The sequence below is a fragment of the Corylus avellana genome, chromosome ca6 (assembly GCF_901000735.1).
Source record: "Corylus avellana chromosome ca6, CavTom2PMs-1.0".
Taxonomy (NCBI): domain Eukaryota; kingdom Viridiplantae; phylum Streptophyta; class Magnoliopsida; order Fagales; family Betulaceae; genus Corylus; species Corylus avellana.
Genome location: NC_081546.1, coordinates 10,772,144 through 10,793,555, shown reverse-complemented (window position 1 = coordinate 10,793,555; position 21,412 = coordinate 10,772,144). Strand labels below are relative to the sequence as shown.

At 33.5% G+C, this 21,412-nt stretch overlaps 1 pseudogene; it reads left to right on the top strand.

Moving 5' to 3' along the window:
• The first annotated feature begins 1,956 nt into the window (after positions 1–1,956).
• LOC132185169 (glutamate receptor 2.8-like) lies at positions 1,957–11,975 on the top strand (annotated as a pseudogene).
• The last annotated feature ends 9,437 nt before the right edge of the window (positions 11,976–21,412 follow it).

Genomic DNA, 21,412 nt, shown 5'->3' with positions numbered 1-21,412 from the left:
TTATTACAAAACAAATTTTTTCACTTTTCTTATACAAAACATTTTTACTTTTTTTTTTTATATCAATCAAATCTGCTACAGTACTATTGCACTCACCTTTTTCATTTCATTGCCAAACATATCCAATTATATCCAAACAATGCCTGGAGTGGAGTCTGTTTGGAGTGAATCCCATCAGGAACAGTATAGTAGCTCCCCCACCCCTCCAAAATTAGGCCATTTTTGTGAGTAGCCCTTGACATTCATGTCGTACCATTTTGGATAAGGAACCTAGACTTTCAAATCATATATATATATATATAAACTAAGAGTGAACCAATCATTAAATTAGTTTAATTAAGAGCATTTAATTATAATTTAATAATTTTTTTTATATGTGATTTCATTAAGTTCAAAAATTTAATTTAGGGAATTATTTTTTCAGAATTTATTGCTTTCCAAAACTATATAAAGACAACATTTAGAATTTAAAAACATAGTACATTAATTAAGTACTCATAATCGGAAAAAAAAAAAAAAAAAATCGGCCTTATAGCCCATTTTTTTAAAAGGCTTTTCTTTTTTTCTTTTTTCCTTTGTACTTTTCATTTTAAACCATGTATAGCTATAGGAACAATTTTTTTATTAAAAAACAAAATTGGTTATTTTCCTCAGTATTTTTTTTTTTTTGGGAAAGTCCACATAATCCCCTCAAACTACCACTCAATTGACAATGACCCCCCCAAACTTTCAATTGTGACAATGTTCCACCCAAACTACCAAAAATTGTCAATATTCCCCCCAATGACAAAATTACCCTCAGTTAAAAAAAAAAAACTTAAAAAACTAAAACTTCTAGAAGAAACCTAAAACTAACAAAAATAAATAAATAAATCCAAACGTTGGCCAATTTTTATTTTAAATCAATTTTATAAGAAAAAAAATTAAAAAATTTCGATTTTTTTTTTATATATATAAAAATTGAAAATTTTAGTTTTTTTTTATTTTTATTTTTGTTTTATAATTTTATTTAAATAAAAATTTACGTTTAAAAAAAATAAAATTTTCGTTTAATAATAAAATGAAATTTTTTGTTCTTTAAAACTAAATTTTTTTTTTTGAATAAAAATTTCCGTTTTAAAAAAATAAAAATAAAAATTTTTGTTTCAAATTTTTTTTTTTTTTAAATATTATTTTTAAATTAAAATTTTTTGTTTTGTTTTTTTTAAAAAATCATTTTTTTTTTTTAAATTTATAGAGGTATTTTTGTCTTATTTAAAAATCTATAGGGGCATTTTTGTCTTATTGCTAGTCTTGGAGGGATATTGACAATGTTTTGGTAGTTTTGAGGAGACATTGTCACAATTGAAAGTTTGGGAGAGACATTGTCAATTGGGTGGTAATTTGAGGGAGGTAGGTAGACTTTACCCTATTTTTTTTTTTCATTTTTTCTTTCAAAAATCAATACCTTTATATGATCACATCAATACATTTTTATTACTAAATTAAAAAAAACTCACTACAAGACCATTTGCTAAAGAAACCAAATATTTGAATCTTCTTATATGCAAAATTTTGAAACCCCCAACGGCCCAACGTCATGATGTCAGAACTCAGAATCAACTTACGACACTTGACTAATTGAGCCCACAACGAAAAAGACAGCAGTGTCGCTTTATTTTATTTATTTATTTTTGAGGTAGACAGTACATATTGTTGTTGGTATTTTTGGTAATCGCTTAAAATTTATCTACAACCTTTGTCATTGTAGATAGCGTTGACAATGATGCAGTAGTATTTGTTTTTTTATGAAGCGACAATAATTATATAAGTACTAGCTGGCTTTCATTTTATTCGCTAACTGCATGTTCTTACTTTTGAACTCCTACCTCTCTAAATATATATATATATATATATATATATAGGAGTTGTTGTGAGTTAAGGCCATTCAAGCTTCCAAGATATTCAAACATAATCATGAAGATGAATAGTACCATATTTGGTTTTTCTCTTTTCTTGTTCATTATTGTTTCAGAAAGGATGTTTTTGGGCAATGCACAAAACACGACAGTCCCAGTTGATGTGGGTGTGGTTCTTGACATGGATACATGGAATGGAAAGATGGGGTGGAGTTGCATAAATATGGCTCTTTCTGACTTCTATTCCTCTCATCCTTACTACAAGACAAGGCTCAGGCTTAACATCAGGGACTCCCAAAGCGATGTTGTGAAAGCAGCTGCTGCAGGTTCTCTCTCTCTCTCTCTCTCTCTGTGTTTTATTTATCATTCCGAACAGCAGTTAAGGTCATTATACGTAATAAACGACAGTTCTTGTTTTCATTTTTTCCTTCACTTCCTCCAATACCATATACAAGATTTAATAATTCCTTTTGGTTAAACTTAAGATTGTATATGCGGATGCAGTTATTTGCAATATCCACAGCCGCATCGACAAAATGCGGATATCATTTTTAGATATCCACATCCATATCCACACGATTATTATCCGCTATCTATATATTAGTTAATGAGCATATTTTAGTCTTTTGGGCCTTCTTTGGGTCCTAGTTAAGGCATATTTTAAACAATTTTGATAATAATTTGGGCCAATTTTTAGTGTTTGGGTTTTTTTAATTTTTTTTAAGCTTTCATGTTTTAAAAAGTATATTGATTTCACATTACTTTTTCCTTGTTGCCCAAGTGATCACCGTGAAAGGAAAAAACCTAAAACAATGTAAATATAACCTATATCTAATCTAAAATGACGTTGTTTTAGTGAAATTATTATATATATATAGGGTATGCGGATACAGTTTTTAAGTTCTATTTGCATTTGCATATGTGGATGCAGATAGTGATTTTTGCTAACCACATCTGCATCCACATGTGCAGATATCAGATAACGTACAGTTGGGGGCGGTTAATATTCGCCCTATGTACACCCCTAGTTATACTATCTAGCATTTTATAACGGGAAAGAGCTTAGGTGGTCTACTATATATTATTATAAGAACTAGCTAATTTATAAATGTTTGATTCTTGTTGAAATTGATCTAATTAGGAGGCATTGGTACGTGGAATAGCTATTCTATTAGAAAAATAAATAGCTATTCTTAAAAATATGAGAATGTGAAGTGAAATAGTTGTTCCTATTTCTCATTTTAGTGACAATTAATGCATATGCTCTCAATGGAACAAACCCAAATTACAAAAATACCAATATTGTTTTTATAAAAAAAATTGAGGCTTTGTTTGTTTAAGAAGTCGGATCCCCAAAATTTTATTCTTCTTGGAAATATAGTCCGTTTCTAAAGGAATTAACTATTCCTCTCATTTTTTTTACAGGAATAGTCATTCCTCAATTTAAGCAATAACATTCTCATAAGAATGGCTATTCCAAGGCTAAAAATCTTACCAAAATATGAAATAACTATTTTATTGCATTAGTTTAATCCTTGGACCAAACATACCCTTAGAATTTTTATTATGTGGACGCAATTGGCAACATCTGACTGGGCTATTGTTAACATAAAGACAAAAGACCAAACTATGAAAAAGGCTTTGTTACTTCTAATTGTGTCAAAATGTATATAGTGGTAAGGCATATTTATAATGCATATATACTAACGGAAAAATATACAATATACAATATAGCTTATTAAAGAATTAAATGCGGGGGAATATTAACTGTTTGCATCCGCTATTCGTAACTATCCGCATGCACATACAGATAAAGATGTAGTTAGCAAAAATTACTATTCACATTTTAGGGTATTCAGATGCATCTGTATACCCTTTATATATAATATATATTTTTTATATATTAAGAAATTCACTAAAACAACGTCATTTTGTATAAGTTATGTTTACATTGTTTTAGGTTTTCTTTTCATAGTTCAATAATTCACTTCACCAGTTCACTGTGACGCTTCCAGAGCCAAAAGCCACCATCTTCTTTCTCTCGCCTCTCATCTCTGATTTTCTCATATCACATTGCAACATTTACTATCCTTTTATGCTCATTAAATTATATAGATAAAAAACATACGAGTGTTTATTGTGAGCATTGATTTCTACAAATATTGTAAGGTCATATCCATCATCCCCTTTTTTTCTTAGTTTTACATATTTTCGGTGTTACATTATATTTTCAAAACATTAAGGTTTAAAAGTATTTAAAACAAGCCCAAAACACTAAAAACTTGTCCAAATTATTTTCAAAATCGTTTGAAATTTGCTTTAATAAAGACTCAAAAAACTAAAACAGGCCCAAAAGACCCATTACCTAATATGAGGATAGCAAATAATAACCGCAATAACTACATTGATGTCATTAGTAAAAATATGATGTAGATGTGGATATCTAAAAGTGATATCCACATTTTGCGGATGGATGATGTCGTATGAAATGATAGTTGATCTTGTTGGGAGATAAAGCAGTTATAGTGTTTTTACCAAGAGTACATTAATATATATATAGTTGAACATAACTCCAGCCAAAAAGCCTAAGCTAATAGGCTAAAGTCCACTTAGGTATATTAAGCACTATTTTCTTTTATATTTTCTCAATGTGGGACACAACACATACAAGTACACTCACAACAATTTCCCTCTCACTTGTGAGTTTCTTCACATTGACCCAACTCCCCCTCGCTTGTGAGTCTTTTTACATTTCCAAGAGTGCCTCATGTCAAGAGTTGTGGATGGAGACACAACTCTAAACTCGACGCGTTCAGACACTCGTCCTAGGAAGGTAACCATAGTTCTGATACCATTTGTTGGGAGATAAAGCGGTTATAGAGTTTTTACCAAGAGTACATTAGTATACATAGTTGAACACAAGTCTAGCTCAAAAGCCTAAGTTAATGGGCTAAGGTCCACTTAGGTATATTAAGCGCTTTTTTCTTTTATATTTTCTCAATGTGGAACACAATACTCATAAGTGATACCCATGTCATGCAAGAGTGGTAGCAACCAAACAAGTTTTCTAGAGGTGGTGTCAATAAGTGTGTAATAATTAGCTTTAATCCTAGATTTGACAACTAATATAGAATCACTTTTATCTCAACTTTACCAAAATAGAAAGGCCACACATGCTCCCAATTGTACACTCCATGATGTGGGAGTAAAAAAATACTATTAGATTGAAAATACAATAGTGATCCATCCAAAATCAAATATTGATTTTCACTGTCACATCAAGGAGTGTGCACTTGAGAGTGTGAGAGTGAGAGTGTGTGTAGTATTTCTCTAATAAAATATTTATTTGTGATGGTTTCAAAAAACAGCAAAACATCTTCATTTTTTTTTTTGGGTATGAAAATAACTTTTCAGAGACAAGTGCCAACCTTAAGGTGAATACTGAATACATATGAAAACTTTCAATTTCCTAAAAACTAAATTAGAGGGTAGATTGTTATGATGAAGAGTAAATAAAAGATTGAGTTGATGTTTTCTATCACATATCATTACATTAAATTTCTAATCTTTTTGATTGCTTATCATGACCACTGCACTTCGCCAATTATGCATTGATGTAATGATGGTTACTAGATGGCCGATCATTTAGAGTTCCATTTGACATTTAATCAAATTTCTCCATGTTTTTGAAACACAGCTCTATACCTGATAAAAAAGGTAGAAGCACAAGCCATCATAGGGCCACAAAACTCAATGCAGGCCAACTTTGTCATTAATCTTGGGAAGAAAGCTCAGGTGCCCATCATATCATTCTCAGCAACAAGCCCTTCTCTTATTTCCCTTCGGAGTCCATACTTTTTTCAAATCGCTCAAAATGACTCATCTCAAGTAAAAGCAATAAGCACAATTATTCAAGCTTTTGGATGGAGAGAAGTTGTGCCAATCTATGTAGACAATACTTATGGGGAAGGTATAATGCCCTACTTGATTGATGCCTTGCAAGAGATTGATGCTCGTGTCCCCTATCGAAGTGTCATTTCTCTATCAACCACGGATGACCAGATTGGTCAAGAACTTTACAAGTTAATGACGATGCAAACAAGAGTCTTCATCGTGCACATGTCACGCAATCTTAGTTCTCGACTCTTCATCAAGGCAAAAGAGATTGGAATGATGAGAGAAGGTTATGTATGGATCATTACCAATGGGATAGCAAATTCAATTAGTTCAATAGATGCTTCAGTCATGGACTCAATGCAAGGGGTATTGGGTATAAAGACTTATGTTCCAAAAACGAAAGAGCTTGAAAATTTTACAATTCAATGGAAAAGGAAATTCCATGAGGACAATCCAAACATTACTAATGTTGAACTTGGTGTTGTCGGCCTATGGGCTTATGATACTGCTTTCGCACTAGCTAGGGCAGTCGAGGAAGTTGGGTTCACAAATATTGGCATTGAAAAGACAAATGTTTCAAGTAACTTAACTGATCTCGAAACTATTAAGGTCTCTCAAAATGGCCTGAAACTTCGTGAAGCATTATTGGGTGTAAGATTTACAGGCCTTGCTGGAGCGTTTAGCCTTGTTAATGGGCAACTACAATCAAAAATGTTTGAGGTAATTAATGTGAATGGTAATGGAGAAAGGGAGATTGCATTATGGACTCCAGAAAACGGATTGGTAAGGAAATTGAACTCAGTGAACACAAGCACATATTCCACTTCGAAGAACAATCTAGGGCCTATTATATGGCCGGGTGATTCAAGCTCTATCCCCAAAGGTTGGGAGATTCCAACAAACGGAAAGAAGCTATGAATAGGAGTTCCAGTGAAGCATGGTTTTAGTGAATTTGTTAAGGTGATGCCTGATCTTAACACTAACACAACAAAGGTCACTGGGTACTGCATAGATGTCTTCAATGCTGTAATGGAAACATTGCCATACAGTGTTAGTTACGAATTCATTCCCTTTGCAAAGCCCGATGGTGGAAGCGCCGGTAGTTATAACGATTTGGTCTACCAAGTATTTCTTGGGGTCGGTAAAAATGATCTTACTATTTTTTTCAACTAAGATAACATTATTTTCTTTGTTCTTTTCCCTCCTAAATGCACTTTTTATCTTAACAAGGCACTTATATTCATATAAATGATGGAAGCAAATACTTTTTTTTACAGAACTTTGATGCTGTGGTAGGAGATACAACAATCATAGCGAATAGGTCTAACTTTGTGGACTTCGCATTGCCATACACAGAATCTGGAGTATCAATGGTCGTGCCAATCAAAGACAGCAGGCCGAAAAATGCATGGGTGTTCTTGAAGCCTTTAACTTGGGACCTTTGGATGACAAGCGGTTGTTTCTTTGTCTTCATCGGCTTTGTGGTATGGGTTCTTGAGCACCGAATAAATGACGATTTTCGTGGGCCTCCTTCACATCAAATTGGGACAAGCTTATGGTATGCCTTCTCCACCATGGTTTTTGCACATCGTAAGTTCCCTTTATCGTATTTAATTTATTCTTATATAATACTCTCGAGCAATTCAAATACATAACTAGTTTCAGAAACTTGTATGCCCATTACAACTTTAACACCTATTTATTGTAGAAACCAGAAAGAATGAAATTTCCATTCTTCTAGAATAATTCACTACTTATATATATATATATATATATATATATAAGTATTGCTTTCATTCTCTACTATAATCTCTCTCAAAAAAAAAAAAAGTTTTGTAATGGCCAACTTGTTTATGTGGTATTAGATTGAGTCAAGGAAAATAATAGGTAAATAAAATATGATTAATTAGGATATTGGAGTCATTAATATAAATTCCTAAGGTGAGTATATAGGGGATAAAAAGTCAATTAGTAGTTTAATAGTTGAATCAAACTTGGAGAGGCCCAAAAAGGATAACATGTATGATAAAATAAGAAATTTCTATTAAGAACTCAATAGTACACAAGAATCATACAAGTGTATCACATTCACACCAAACATTAAAAAAAAAAAAAAAAAAAAAAAAAAATTCTCAATTACCACTACAAAACATTTTCTTTTAGGCTATGACACATGCAACACCCTTTCTCTCTTGATTTGTGACACAATACACAAACAACACACAACAGACTCTTTCTATCGTACTATAACACACGCATAGCATAAACACTCACAAAGTACTCTCACACTTACCACACCTCTCAGCACTCATGCATTAATGGCATCACACTCTTTCTTGAGCTATGTTTTTCACACACACACACACTAATATACAAAGCCCATGCTTCTTTATATAGTAGTCTATGTTAGCATGCTTTTCTGGACTTTCCAACTACTCCTTGGGTCGACTTTCTAAACTAGCTATGAGCTATTAGGAAGAGACGTGAGAAAAAGACAGGCAGTGGAATGTGGCAAGAGGTGAAGGAAAGGAAAGGGAGAATGATGTGGAGAAAGAAGAGCAATATTGATAAGGAAAGCAAACTCATTGGAAGGGAAGGACGGTGTTGGGCTGTGAGATGCGGTTGTTGGAGTACAGATGAAGTTGAGGGAAAATTTTGGAGAGAGAGATGTGGAGCTGCCATTAATCAACACTCCCCCTCATCGTGCAGTGACTCGTCGATATAATAACTTATGTAGGAAATCGTTCTTCACATCCATTCTCCATAGCTTCTATAATTTACTAGTTGCCAATACTAGCAAAACAAACTAAAGTATTCTTGACTACAAGACTAAAAGATTTTATCAAAATACAATCCATATTGTTGAGAGAATCCCAAAGCCACTCACAACATCTTATACCTCTTACCTAATCCATGTTGACAAGTCTTCACTTTATCAACTCATTGGTATGAAATAGGTGTAACATCCTTTGATTTTGGATGCAAGTACTTCTTCTTCCATCACTTTCCTTGATGTTGGACTTTTAGTTTTTTTTTTTTTTTTTTTTGTCAAATTCAATATAGTCTTTCTCTTTTTATTCTTTAATATTATAAAGTACCTCATAAAGTGTTGTATGCACATCAATCTTCCATGTGCTATTTCTTCTTCCTATCTTTGACTTTTGCTCTATTTCACCAATTAATGAAATATGTCCCTCAATGGTTTGAGGACATGATTGCATGATAATTTTTGGTTCCCCCAATTTACTTTTACTTATGTGATTGGAATTCAATTCGAAGGCAATGATCTAGTCTTCTTCATAATTGACTACTTTGGGTTTGGTCATCGGCAATGGTGTTTCCTCCAACTTTACTACAATAGTACTTTTTGCTGTTTCAAAGATGATAAATTGTTGTTTGATACTTTCCTAGTTGAAATCAGCTTCTTCTTATGAGAAAACTCATCCTCAAAATTCGTTATGACAAAGGACGCTTGAAAATCCCATTAAGCTTCATTATAGTACATGTCTTGGTGACCATTCAATGTCACCAAATTTCCTTTCATGAAATATTTCTTAAGTTGATAGTCTCATGCATAGTGTCGTATTCGACCACATTTACAGCAATTAATAATTTGATTCAGACATTTAGTTTACCTTGAATGTTGACAATCTCTTTGCCGATTATTTTGAGTTTCCCCTTATTGATAATTCTTTTGCTGGCCCTTTTACTCGTCTTTTTCTTTTTAAAATATGGTGCATCTCTATCCTCTAGGTCAACCTATCTTGGTACCACTAAAAGGTGTATTCTTTGTTCTTTAGTGCTACCCAAACCCATTGCTTGGCCAAATTTTTTGGTTGGCTAATAAATTTTCCATCTACTCAAGAGAACAACTGGCCAGCCTTTGACATTCTTTGTAGAAGGTGATATTACAACCATTAATCTCCCAAGGATCTTGCCCCTGCAAATATGACTTCATGTATGTCTGCGACATGTTATAATTATAAGTATTAAGCTTCTCCATTGCACCAAAAAATTGGAGATTTTTCATAGTAACTTGATGTGATCCTACACACTTCCACGTAAGCTTGGTCTTAAATTAACATGCTTCACAATCTTTGATTATGCACAAAAAGAATCTCCTCATGTGGTGCATTGTAATGGTCCCTAACTACTTAGCTTTACAATCCCTGGCACTTCTTAGACGATCTCACAAATAGAACTTCAATATGAGTCCCGTCCATCTACCTCCCACAATCCAAGACTAAGCCGAAAGAAGAATCTTACGGACATAACTTCCAATCTAGTTCTTAGTTTTCTAGCTTCAATACCAAATTGTTGAATCAAATATGGAAAGGCCAAAAAGGATAACACAATAAAATAAGATTTTTTTTTTAAAAAAAAAAAAAAGTAATCAGTACATTAGGATTATACAAGTGTATCACAAAAAACACAAAAAACTTTTTAATTACAAGCACACATTTTCTCTCTCTTAGGATGTAATACAAAATCCTTTCTCTCTTGAGTAATCTCAAACACAACACTCAAAGTTGACACACAACACACACACTTTCTCTCCTCTGTGACGTACACAACACAAATGCTCATACACACACACACACTCACTCACCATACCTTTCACCACTCACTGATGCATACATACAACATTCATATCTGAAGCTAACATAACAAAAAATGTCAAATGCGACATTCATATCTAAATCTGACATAACAGAAGATGTCAAATGCGACATTCATATTTGAAGCTGACATAACAAAAGTCAGAACATCAAAAGCAGAGGCCTCCTATAGACCTCATAGATTAATGTTGATCTATTATTGTTATTGATTAATGTAGATATTTTTGGTTGTTGAATTATTTCACTTGATTAATTGTTGATTGTATAGTGAGGCCAAAGCTCTATAAGTTAAGGCCTTTCTCATGTGCCTAGCTCATACGGTTGTTTTCATGGCTTGACAAGTATACTTGGATCATGCAATTATGTTCTTTTCTAAAACCCTTTTTGAGTTTAATTTACAGGGGAGCCAGTGTTAAGCAACTGCTCTAGGTTTGTGGTGATTGTATGGGTTTTTGTGGTGCTCATACTCACTCAAAGCTACACTGCGAGTTTGACTTCACTCTTAACAGTTCAACAGTTGCAACCAACCGTTACTGATGTCAACAAGCTTATAAAGAATCGGGAGTTTGTCGGATACCAGGAAGGTTCTTTTGTTTTTGGAATCCTAAAAGAAATGAACTTCGACACAAGTAAGCTTCGGCAATATAATTCTACAAATCAATGTGATGAACTTTTGTCCAATGGAAGTGCAAATGGCGGAATTAGTGCTGCTTTTGATGAAATCCCTTACATGAAGCTTTTTTTGGGACAATATTGTTCAAAGTATACCATGGTTGCATCAATATACAAAACTGATGGCTTTGGCTTCGTAAGCTCTCTCATTTCTTACATGTGTGTTTATGTAGGTATGCATGCATGCATGTAGTTTCTCACATAGACTCTTCTTCTTCTTTATATTTTTATTTTTATTTTTTATGACTTGTAGGTCTTCCCAAGAGGTTCCCCTCTTGTTGGTGATGTTTCAAGGGCAATCTTAAATGTGACCGAAGGAGAGAAAATGAAAAAGATTGAAAATGAATGGCTTGGGATAGAAACCAATTGTCCAGACTCTAACAACCAGGTTTCTTCTAATAGTCTGAGTCTCGCTAGCTTTTGGGGATTATTCCTTATTGTCGGTGTTGCTTCCTCGTTGGCCCTCATTGTCTCCATGGGCATGTTCCTTTATGAAGAGTGGCAGGAAATCTTGAGGCGCTTTTCTGCACAAGTCTCATTAGGGAGAAGAATTCGCCATACATTGAAAATATTTGACGAAAGAAAATTTAGGTCGCATACTTTTAGAAGGAGAGATCTTGAAGACAGAAGTAGCATTAATGTTGTTCGTGGTATAGATGCAAGTGAACCCTCACCAAACATTAATTGCCCACCAACTCCATCAAGCCATTTAACAGGCGTCTTAGGGGATTCAGGAACGCCTTCTCAAGAATACGCAGATCTCAATCCAGAGGGTCAAGTGCCTCAACCACCAGGTCAAGAATCTCAACCACCACCAGCTATCGAGCTAATTGGCCACCCAAATCAAGAGGAATCAAGAATCCAAGAAGTAGTTCACGAAAGCAGTTAATATATATGTATTTTCAGTCTAACATGGCAATGAAATAACACTTGATGGAGTATTTTAACAATTAATCTATTCCTTTTCCATAGCATGTATAAACCAAATATGAGAATCACATACCTCTATTAATTTCGAGACAAGCTTCCAATATCTACTATAGGAATCTCCTATAGATGTCCTAAGATACAAAAGAATACAGTGTTTTGTGTGCTTATGTGTGAGAGACTATTACTCTCAACCATAATTTTTGCATATTGACTGAATGAAGTCTAATGGGACAACTGCACTTATGCATAGGGAGAGAGTAAATGACTTTCTAATGTGTCCACAAAAATTTTCCCATCTGAGTATGGGTCTAAAACTAAACAAATGACTATACTAGTCCAACTAAAAGGTATAAATCCAACAATCACTCATTTATTTGGACAGTATGAGTCATTTAACCATAAAACAAACACAAATGAGTATTCCAAAACACAACCTGATTCAAATATGTTTCCAAGTAACAATTTAAGATAGATCAATAAGATGCATGGCATATAATAATTACTTACACTCATGTGATCTAGGCAAATAAAATGCAAGTATAAGGCACAAATAACACAAATAATGATCACTATATATTCACATGAAGCCGACTTCGAGTAATACTCAATGTATCATCAAGACTATCACACAATGTCTTGTATCATAACACCAATGCCACAGTTAACAAAAATTTGTGCAAAACAATATATTGCAACACAAAATACTCACGTATACGCAAAGGCACATAATTCACAGTAAATCAATAAAACAAAAGAATCTAACAACCCCATATGAGTCGTATGCACTTGAAACACTATAAGCGGCAAACCCTTGGTTAGTGGGTCCGCCAACATATGTCTTGTTGGAGTATGTACAAAACATATGTAAGATTTAGCTAACTTTCTCTCTAACAACAAATATTTTATGTTAATATGTTTGGATCACAAGGAGCTCCTAGTATTCTAAGAGAAAGAAACTATTGTAGAATTAATACAAAATATCTCCAATAGCATTACAATGACATCTAGAATAACCAGCCCAAAGAAACAAACTTTGCAGTCATATATCTTGACACCTAGCCTTACAACAAGGTACACACTTTGTTTCCATAGTTGAGGAAGCTATAGGTGTTTGTATGAAATTTTGCCTCAAAACAGTTCCTCCTACAATCGTAAATAAACAATTTGGATAACCAAAATATTCGACATCACAATATGCAACTACATCAAGAATTTTGATTTATCGATACATTTCCATGAATCCTTGTAGAATAGAGCTATATTGAGGGTGTCGAACCTTAAGGACTGCATTGATGTTGTTATTAAGCTTGTTAGGACTAATTTTAACTTAATTCAAAGAAGATTGATTTGTTTTTGTTTATAAACTAAATTCATAAAAGTAAAAGCAAAAGTAGATTGTGATGAGAGGAAGAATAGGGGATAAACATAACTTATCTTTGGTTAGTACGAATGGTCTACCTAAATTACACTAAACTAGGGTGTAGACCGATTTGTCTACCCTAGCCATTGCCTAACAAACCCTCTTGATCATGTGTTAATTAAAACCATTGTATAACAATCATTCATATAATCACAGAAAATACGAATGATTGAGTTACATTAAGATAAAAAACTTTCTAAGATCAATTTCATAATGATTGAATATAAACTTTAAAATCAATTCTTTAAGTAATACAACCATCATGCGTATAGAAAAATCCTAAATTGAAATACAATCAAACCATTTTTACTTGGAAAGGGTTACATCAACACCCTATTACATAATTAGTTGCTCATGGCAGTGCTGGGATGGCCTTCTGCCATGTTCATCTGCTCTTCAACTCTTCAAACCTCTAAGAAGATATTTATATGAATGCTCTCTAAAACTAAGCACACCCTTCTTGAAAGGTTTGGGGCCTATTTACAGGGTTTAAAATAAACCCTAGGAGCCATTGGAGTCCTAGAAATGTTGGATTTCCGCCCCCTAGTCAAAATAGGAGAACTAAACCTGTTTCCATATCAATTCTGCGTCTCTATCCAGCAAGTCAGTGTGAGTGCGCTCGAGCTCACTTTTTCAACATCTCAAAAAGTCATGTTTTAAGCCCAAAATCAATGGAATTTGCTTGCATCTTCATATAAAACCTAAAAACATTAAAACAACATAAAATCAAACACTTAACAATGATAAGGAATTAACATATGCGAGTTAAGGGGCTTAAATGTGCAACATTTGGCGCTTATCATACACCAATAATATAATCATATGACGTTTTGTTAAACTTGAGTACACATCAAGCTACCCACAACTAATGCCAATGGGATTGTTTGGGCCTAGTGAGACTTTGAAGGTATTACCTTTCGTAATATGTACATTTCCAGGAGAGATAAGTGAGAATCATCAAGGACTGAGGATGTCACAATAAATTTATGATGCATGTAAAATAGAAACATGCATTCATTAAAGTCCTCATGCACCTAATGGTAAGATTTTCATCTTACACACATGCTAGAGTATGCAATACACAATGCACTCTTTTGCATAATTTTTATCTCAAATTTATGTTAGAGCCTGCAACACTCAATGGACACTTACGCACTTTTTTTTTTTACTCTCAAATTCATGCTAGAGCCTACAACACTCAATAGACTCTTACGGATGATGAAGCAATAATTAAGTACAAAGACTTAAAATGACAAACTCTCGATAGGATTAGACTGGGCCACCAAGCACAAAGTATCTAACTATATTCTTCATTGTCGAAAGTATCCTACCAAATAATGATTCACCGATAAAGTAAACAAATTATCCATATGGATCTTAGTAAATGTGTTATGGTTCACAAATAAAAACCCAATTTTTTTTGCCATTAATATCCAATAAAACTCAATAATTTATCATGATTAGTCCTACAATATGTGGGTACGTAACCACACAAAATAATCGGTTTTTGGTGGACAACATTATCCGCATTTAACCAAAAGTTAATTTATCTCAAAATGGATATCATAATAAATTTACTTGGTGTTGTACCAAATACCCACCTAAATTAATAGGCAAATACTTAGCACGTTTTAACTCGCAAGTGCATGAAATCCAACCGTAGTATAGTTGGGCAAATACAAGATCATCCCACGAGGATTGTTAATTTTATTTTGATTTGATTTTCCCTAATTAAATTGCCAAATTGTTCCAGATTTGCAATGGTGAAAAGATATAAAGATAATGAAGAGGTTATGGTTTTGATATCCACCACAAATCATGCTAATTAAGAAAATATTAGATCAAAGTTCCAATCACATGGTATTTTAATGTTTGCCAATCTAAGAGTATGGTATCTACACCTTAAATTATTGATCTCCCTAAGCAACGAATTAGGTATGGTATCTACTCTAATTCTTTTCTTCCCTAAAGGATTTAGTATGGTATCTACTAAGTTGTTCTTTAGGGAAACATAATTCTATGGAGATCGACATACGCATGAATCCTAGGGCATGGTATCTACTCTTAGTTTCCATGTTGATTAAGCCAAGAACCCATGATGAGGTTCTTTTGTCACTTTATTAAGCCCAAGATTCGGTCATCTAAATTCACTTAATTAACGGATTCCAATCACAAGCAAATAATGGCGAGACACATTCACAATGGGAATTCAAACATAGGCATAATCAATTAAAATAACCACTTATGATTGAAACAAAGACACTAATATTAAACTTAAAAAGACATGATTAGGGTTTCAATCTAGCCCTAACAATTGTTTAGTTACACATAATGAAACTAAAACTAAAAAAAAAAAAAAAAAAAAAAAAAAAAAAAAAAGGGGGAAAGAAGAAATCAGAAAACTCTTCTTGAAGTAGCCTCCAAATTCTCCTCTCTGGAATTCTCTATTTTCTAAGAGGCCTAGAGGTCTATTTATAGGCTTTAGAAAGACCTAGAAACCCTAAAAAACCTAAAAAAAAATTGGAGAACGAAACCCTAGTCCAATTAGGGTTGGGAAAACCTAGTCTTAAGTGAAAAATAAGTCTTTCCTCATCTGGGTCGTCCGAGTGTGCTTGATCGCCATGCCTTGGGCTCGATCGCAGCTTGTGCTCAATCGCTCCTCTATTGGCGCTCGAGCCTAAGTGTGGTGTGCTCCATTCGAACTCCAGCTTTTCCCAAAATTGGCCCTTGGTGCCCAAAACTTCCAAAAATGCTTCCTTTTCCTTCAAACACCTAAAAATAGACAAAAACAGGAAAATGAAGTAAAACAACATAAAATAGCACAATTAAAGGATTAACACACATAAATTAAGGCGGTAAGATATGTATATTTTAGCCCTTATCACTTGGTTCAACTTCAATCAGAAGATAACATAAATAAAAATTTTGACTCCAATCAAAATTGTTAGGTTTTTAGTGTTGGCAAATTTAGTGTCAAAACATAGTTGGTATAGGGTTAAGTTGGTGAAAAAGTTGATTCAAGACATGTCTATTAAAGTTTGTGTATATTGTCAATATTGACCTAGTTGGACTAAAATAGTGATAACTTTTGACTCAAAGCTTTGATTGAAGAAAAATAGATGGCGTTGGACAGATGACTCAAAATGCTACAACGTTTTATTTCATGACAATTTTTCAATTCCTACGTTTACTAGGTCAAAATAGGCTGCGAATAAAAGTCAAAAAATCTGCACGTTTTGGGAACCAATTTTGTGATTTTATGGCTATTTTCTCAAGTCTATTTAAAAGCATTTGGAGCACGAATTTTGTAAAGATTGGAGGAAATATTTCCAGGGAAAAAGAAGCAATTCCTTCTTGTGCTAAGAGAGAAAACTTATGCTTTTATGCTTTCAATTACTCATCTTTTAGAGTCTTTGTAGTAAACCACAATCATTCATCAACAACAACTGAAACCTATCGAAGTTCCAGTGAAGGAGATCAAGTAGAATAATTTTTTCAAACATTCTGAGATGGGCTACTACTGTAAAAGTCAAGTGGATCAATTGTCTTATGCAAGAGAGTGTCAGCTACAAAGGTTTTGTATGAGTGAGCTTCTTGTAATCCTTGTTCTTCTATAGTAGATTGATTTCCTAGATTTGACTTCCCTGGAGTGGTTTTCCTTCTGAAGAGTTTTTCAAAAGGTTTCTACTTTATCACCAGAATCTCTATGTTGATTGATTTATCACTTTTCATATATTTGGTGATTGTTTGTGTAGTTAATAATTTTTACATTCTACGTTAATTGGTAAACAACTATTCAACCCCCCTTGTAGCTGTTATTTAGAGTCTTTTTATATTTTTAATTGGTATTAGAGTAGGTTCACTCTGTTTGGATTAAATTCCTAAGTGAGACTCTTGACTTCTTTTGCTATGAATACTTCTTAGCCCCTTAACATGAATTCTGATGATGAGGATGACCTCCAAATAACCTATAACAAGCTCTTTAAGAAATTTGTTAAATTGACCAAAATCTATAAAATTTCCCTTAAAAAACTTAATGATGTTGAGCATGAAGAATAGTTATTGGTTACTAAATTATCTGAATCACATGCCTTAATTGGCTCTTTGAAATCTGAAAATACTATGCTTGTCGAAAGAATACATCACTTGAGAATAATTTGAAAGACTTTAAGGAAGTCTCACATAGACTCTCTGGTGATAATCTAGAAAACTTATTTTGTGTTCAACTGTTCTTAATATGATTATTGATAACTTGGGTACCTCTTCTTCATATACTGCTAATTTTGAAAGAAAGCCTTTGTCTGTTAAGCATGTGAAAGTTGAAGAACTCAAGGCCAATATAATTTGCTTGGATAAGGGCAAAACTTCTTGCATGAATAGCTCTGTGAAGCCTGAATCCAAGGCTCATTCAAGGAAACAAAAAGCTAAATTTGTTCCTATATGCCACCATTGTAGGATTGTTGGCCACATTAGCCCAAATTGTTGTCAGTTGAAATCCCAAGGACCTTGGAATAAGAAGGATGCTCCTACGAAAGAAAAAGGTGGTGTAGAGTTGTGTATATTGAGATTTAAGTCTACGTGTTTCCCTCCTCATAGGAGACAAGTTTCTCTGAAATTTGTCTATACCTGCCATCATTGTGGCAAAATTAGTCATACCCAACCTAACTGTTTTAAGTTGAAACCCCGTGAGCATAAAAGTGAGAATTCCTATTATAGGAAAAGTTATAAGGGGCTGAACAACAGGATGAGGGTGGTGTTGACTAGGTTAGAGGAGTTGGACAAGTGTCATAAATATACACCTAGTGTTGTTAGGAAGGTTGATACCATTCGACCTTTGAGGGGGAGTGGTAATGGACTCACCAAGAGTTAGATGGTCATATAACATGCCGAGAATTGGTTGTCTTGCATATCCAGTCATCTTGTAGAGCATGTAGCGTTCATTGCATTGCATTTGTTTTTTAGTTCTTCATATGCATTGAATTGAGTTCGTACAATTTTATTTTTTTAAGAAAAATTAAATTTTTTTTTTTTCCTTTTTAGGTTCCCCTTTCATGTTTTTGCCCTTGTATAGTGGATGCTAGTATATCATATCGGATCCCCATATAGATAATCCCTAACATATTGGTATACCACCACAAGGCATAGTAACATACCGGCTGCACCATCATACTTGCATCCCATTACAAGGTAACTATAGTTCATACCAAAGATCAATTATCGAGTAACTGTAATGCATACCGACACCCCATTACAAGGTAGCTATAACTTATATCAAAAGAAATGTTACTGAGTAATCTGTAATACAAACCGACTCCATATTGAGGGTAATCGTAACTCATACCGAAACCCTTAGTCGGTAACCATAAATGTCATACTGTAACACCCTAGTGAAATTAATTAACTGATAATCAATTCCATAGTTGGCCTCATAGCCTTATTCCATAAGGAATAAGACTCAGGCATCTCTTCCTCTCTGAAGAGAGTCTTCACTAGAAGACTTTTCACTTATAAATAGAGATAGCTGTAAATTTAAGTCCACAATCATCGAAAAACCAGAGTGAAACTAAGGCATCAGAACATAAATGGTATCTCTAAGTGTTACGATCAAACAAAAGTCATCAACATAACATAAAGATTACAAACTGAATCTAGGAGTAAATGACAAGAAGTTCAAAGTCTAGATTTAAGAAGGTAAAGGATATAAACAATCTTTTTCATATCCTGATGGGTAGCCCCATCAATGTCCAACATATCCTTCAGCCACACGAAATCCAACTCCTCAAGAATGATCCTAATTATATGCCTCCAGGGATCCATCAACAATTAAACTATTTATAAAATAACATATGTTTCATAGGTGAAAAATAATACAAGTATAGGTCCACAATTAGTGAGTAATATTACATATGATGCACATGTTATTACATGATGAACTCAATATTTATAAATCACATGCAGTAATGTAAGGATATAGTTCATCATTTGACAGAATCGTCATAAATGCAATATATATATATATGTTGTAATAAGAGAATTATGTCATTGTTCAAAACCATATGGTCTACCTGAGATATCAACCCCTTTCCGGTAGGGTTGGCATTGTCCCGAGGGACTCCTAGTACAATATTGTTGCCATGAATATTGTTAGTTTTAAATTGGCTCATTCGGTGTTTAAACTGTAATCAGCTGAAAATGAGTTTGTAGCATGAAGAATTTAGTCATTTCCGAACAACCTAAAGTTGTGTCCAGACACAAATTCTAGAGAGTTCATTTTGCAAGCCGTGCCCAGACAATAAAATTTCATTTTCTAAGAAAGTTTTTGAGGGGTTTTGCACATTTATGAAGGGAAAGTTAAATAGGGCAAACAATCTGGTGAAGAAACACAATTTTGTCCATGGAGTCAAAAAGGTTTGGGTAAGGAAGGAAGACATCATCCGTCCGGTGAGAGGGAGTGGTAGTGATATCACCTAGACTTAGGTGATTACATGACATACGTAGGATTGCATATCTTGCTCATCATTCACATCCTAGTGCATGTAATTTTGTGTGCATAACTTCTTAGTTTCGCATGTTTTATGTTTGTATATAGCATCTTGTTATGTTCATAGTTTTACATTATATACAAGTATGCTTTGAGAATTCTACTCTATGTCACAATCACAAAGGACTTCACTAGAAATTCATGTGTTGTGATATTAGAAAAGTGTATGGATGAAATGTTGTGTGAGGACCACCAAGTTTTTTTTCTACATGCCGATCTTATGTCCACACACATGTGATGATTAGTGAAGGCCTAGAAAATAGTTTTTAAACCAAATCATACTCTATAGAGGACCTGTATGATATGATGAAAGTTTAAGACTAGAGGATGTTTGTGTTAGTGCTTATTGAATTCTCATCTCATACATGTATCGTACATTGTTTAGGACTTTTGTTTTACATGTATTGATCTTTGTTTTTATTTCGTATAACTATTTTTGTTTTGATATATATATATATATATATATATATATATATATATATGGGAAAGTTGTTGGTGTTGTGTGGCACCTTGAGTTCTTAAGACAATATATTCTTTAAATGCTCTTCAAATGCTTTTGAGATATCCTCTTAACTTATGTGCCTTGGGAATACACTTATCATGCTTGGGTTGATTATCTTTATAATGAACTGTTATTTGACTACTCAAGTGATGTGCAAATTATTGACCTAAATTAATAGGTAAATAATTGTACGTTTTACCTGCAAGTGCACAAGGTCAACATGGTAGTATAGGGTGCAAGTACAGGATCATTCCCACGAGGATTGGTAAATTATATTTAGAAGTAAATTCCTATTTAATTAAAAGATAAAATTCAATTTTCACGATTGAATTCAATAAAATAAAAGATAAACAAAAACTAAAAAGGATTAGGGTTTTGATATCCACCACTAATTATATTAAGCTAATATATCAATATGCCAATGCTTTGATCAAGTTATGTTTATCTAATGTTTACCAACCTAAGGGCATGGTGTATATTCCTGAAGCTATTGATTTCCCTAAGCAACGAGTTAGGCATGGTATATACTCTAACTCTTTTCTTCCCTAAAGGATTTAACATGGTATATACTAAGTTATTCTTTAGAAAAGCATATGTTCTACGAAAATCGACAAACACACGAGGCCTAGGGCATGGTATATACTCCCGGTTCTCAATGTTGATTAACCCAAGAATCCGGCGTGGATATCTCTGGTTACTTATGTTAAACCCAGGACTCGGTCATCCAAATTGATCTAACTAACTAGTCCATACCACATGTACATGTTGATCAAGCACACACATATGAGGAATTCATGAATGCAGGTATTAATCAAGTTAAATAGCACAACAAGATCATCACAAAGGAGCCAATATTGAAATATTAACAAAACATAACTAGGGCTTCAATCTAGCCCTAAATAAAATATAAACTACATAATAAAGAGAAAAGGT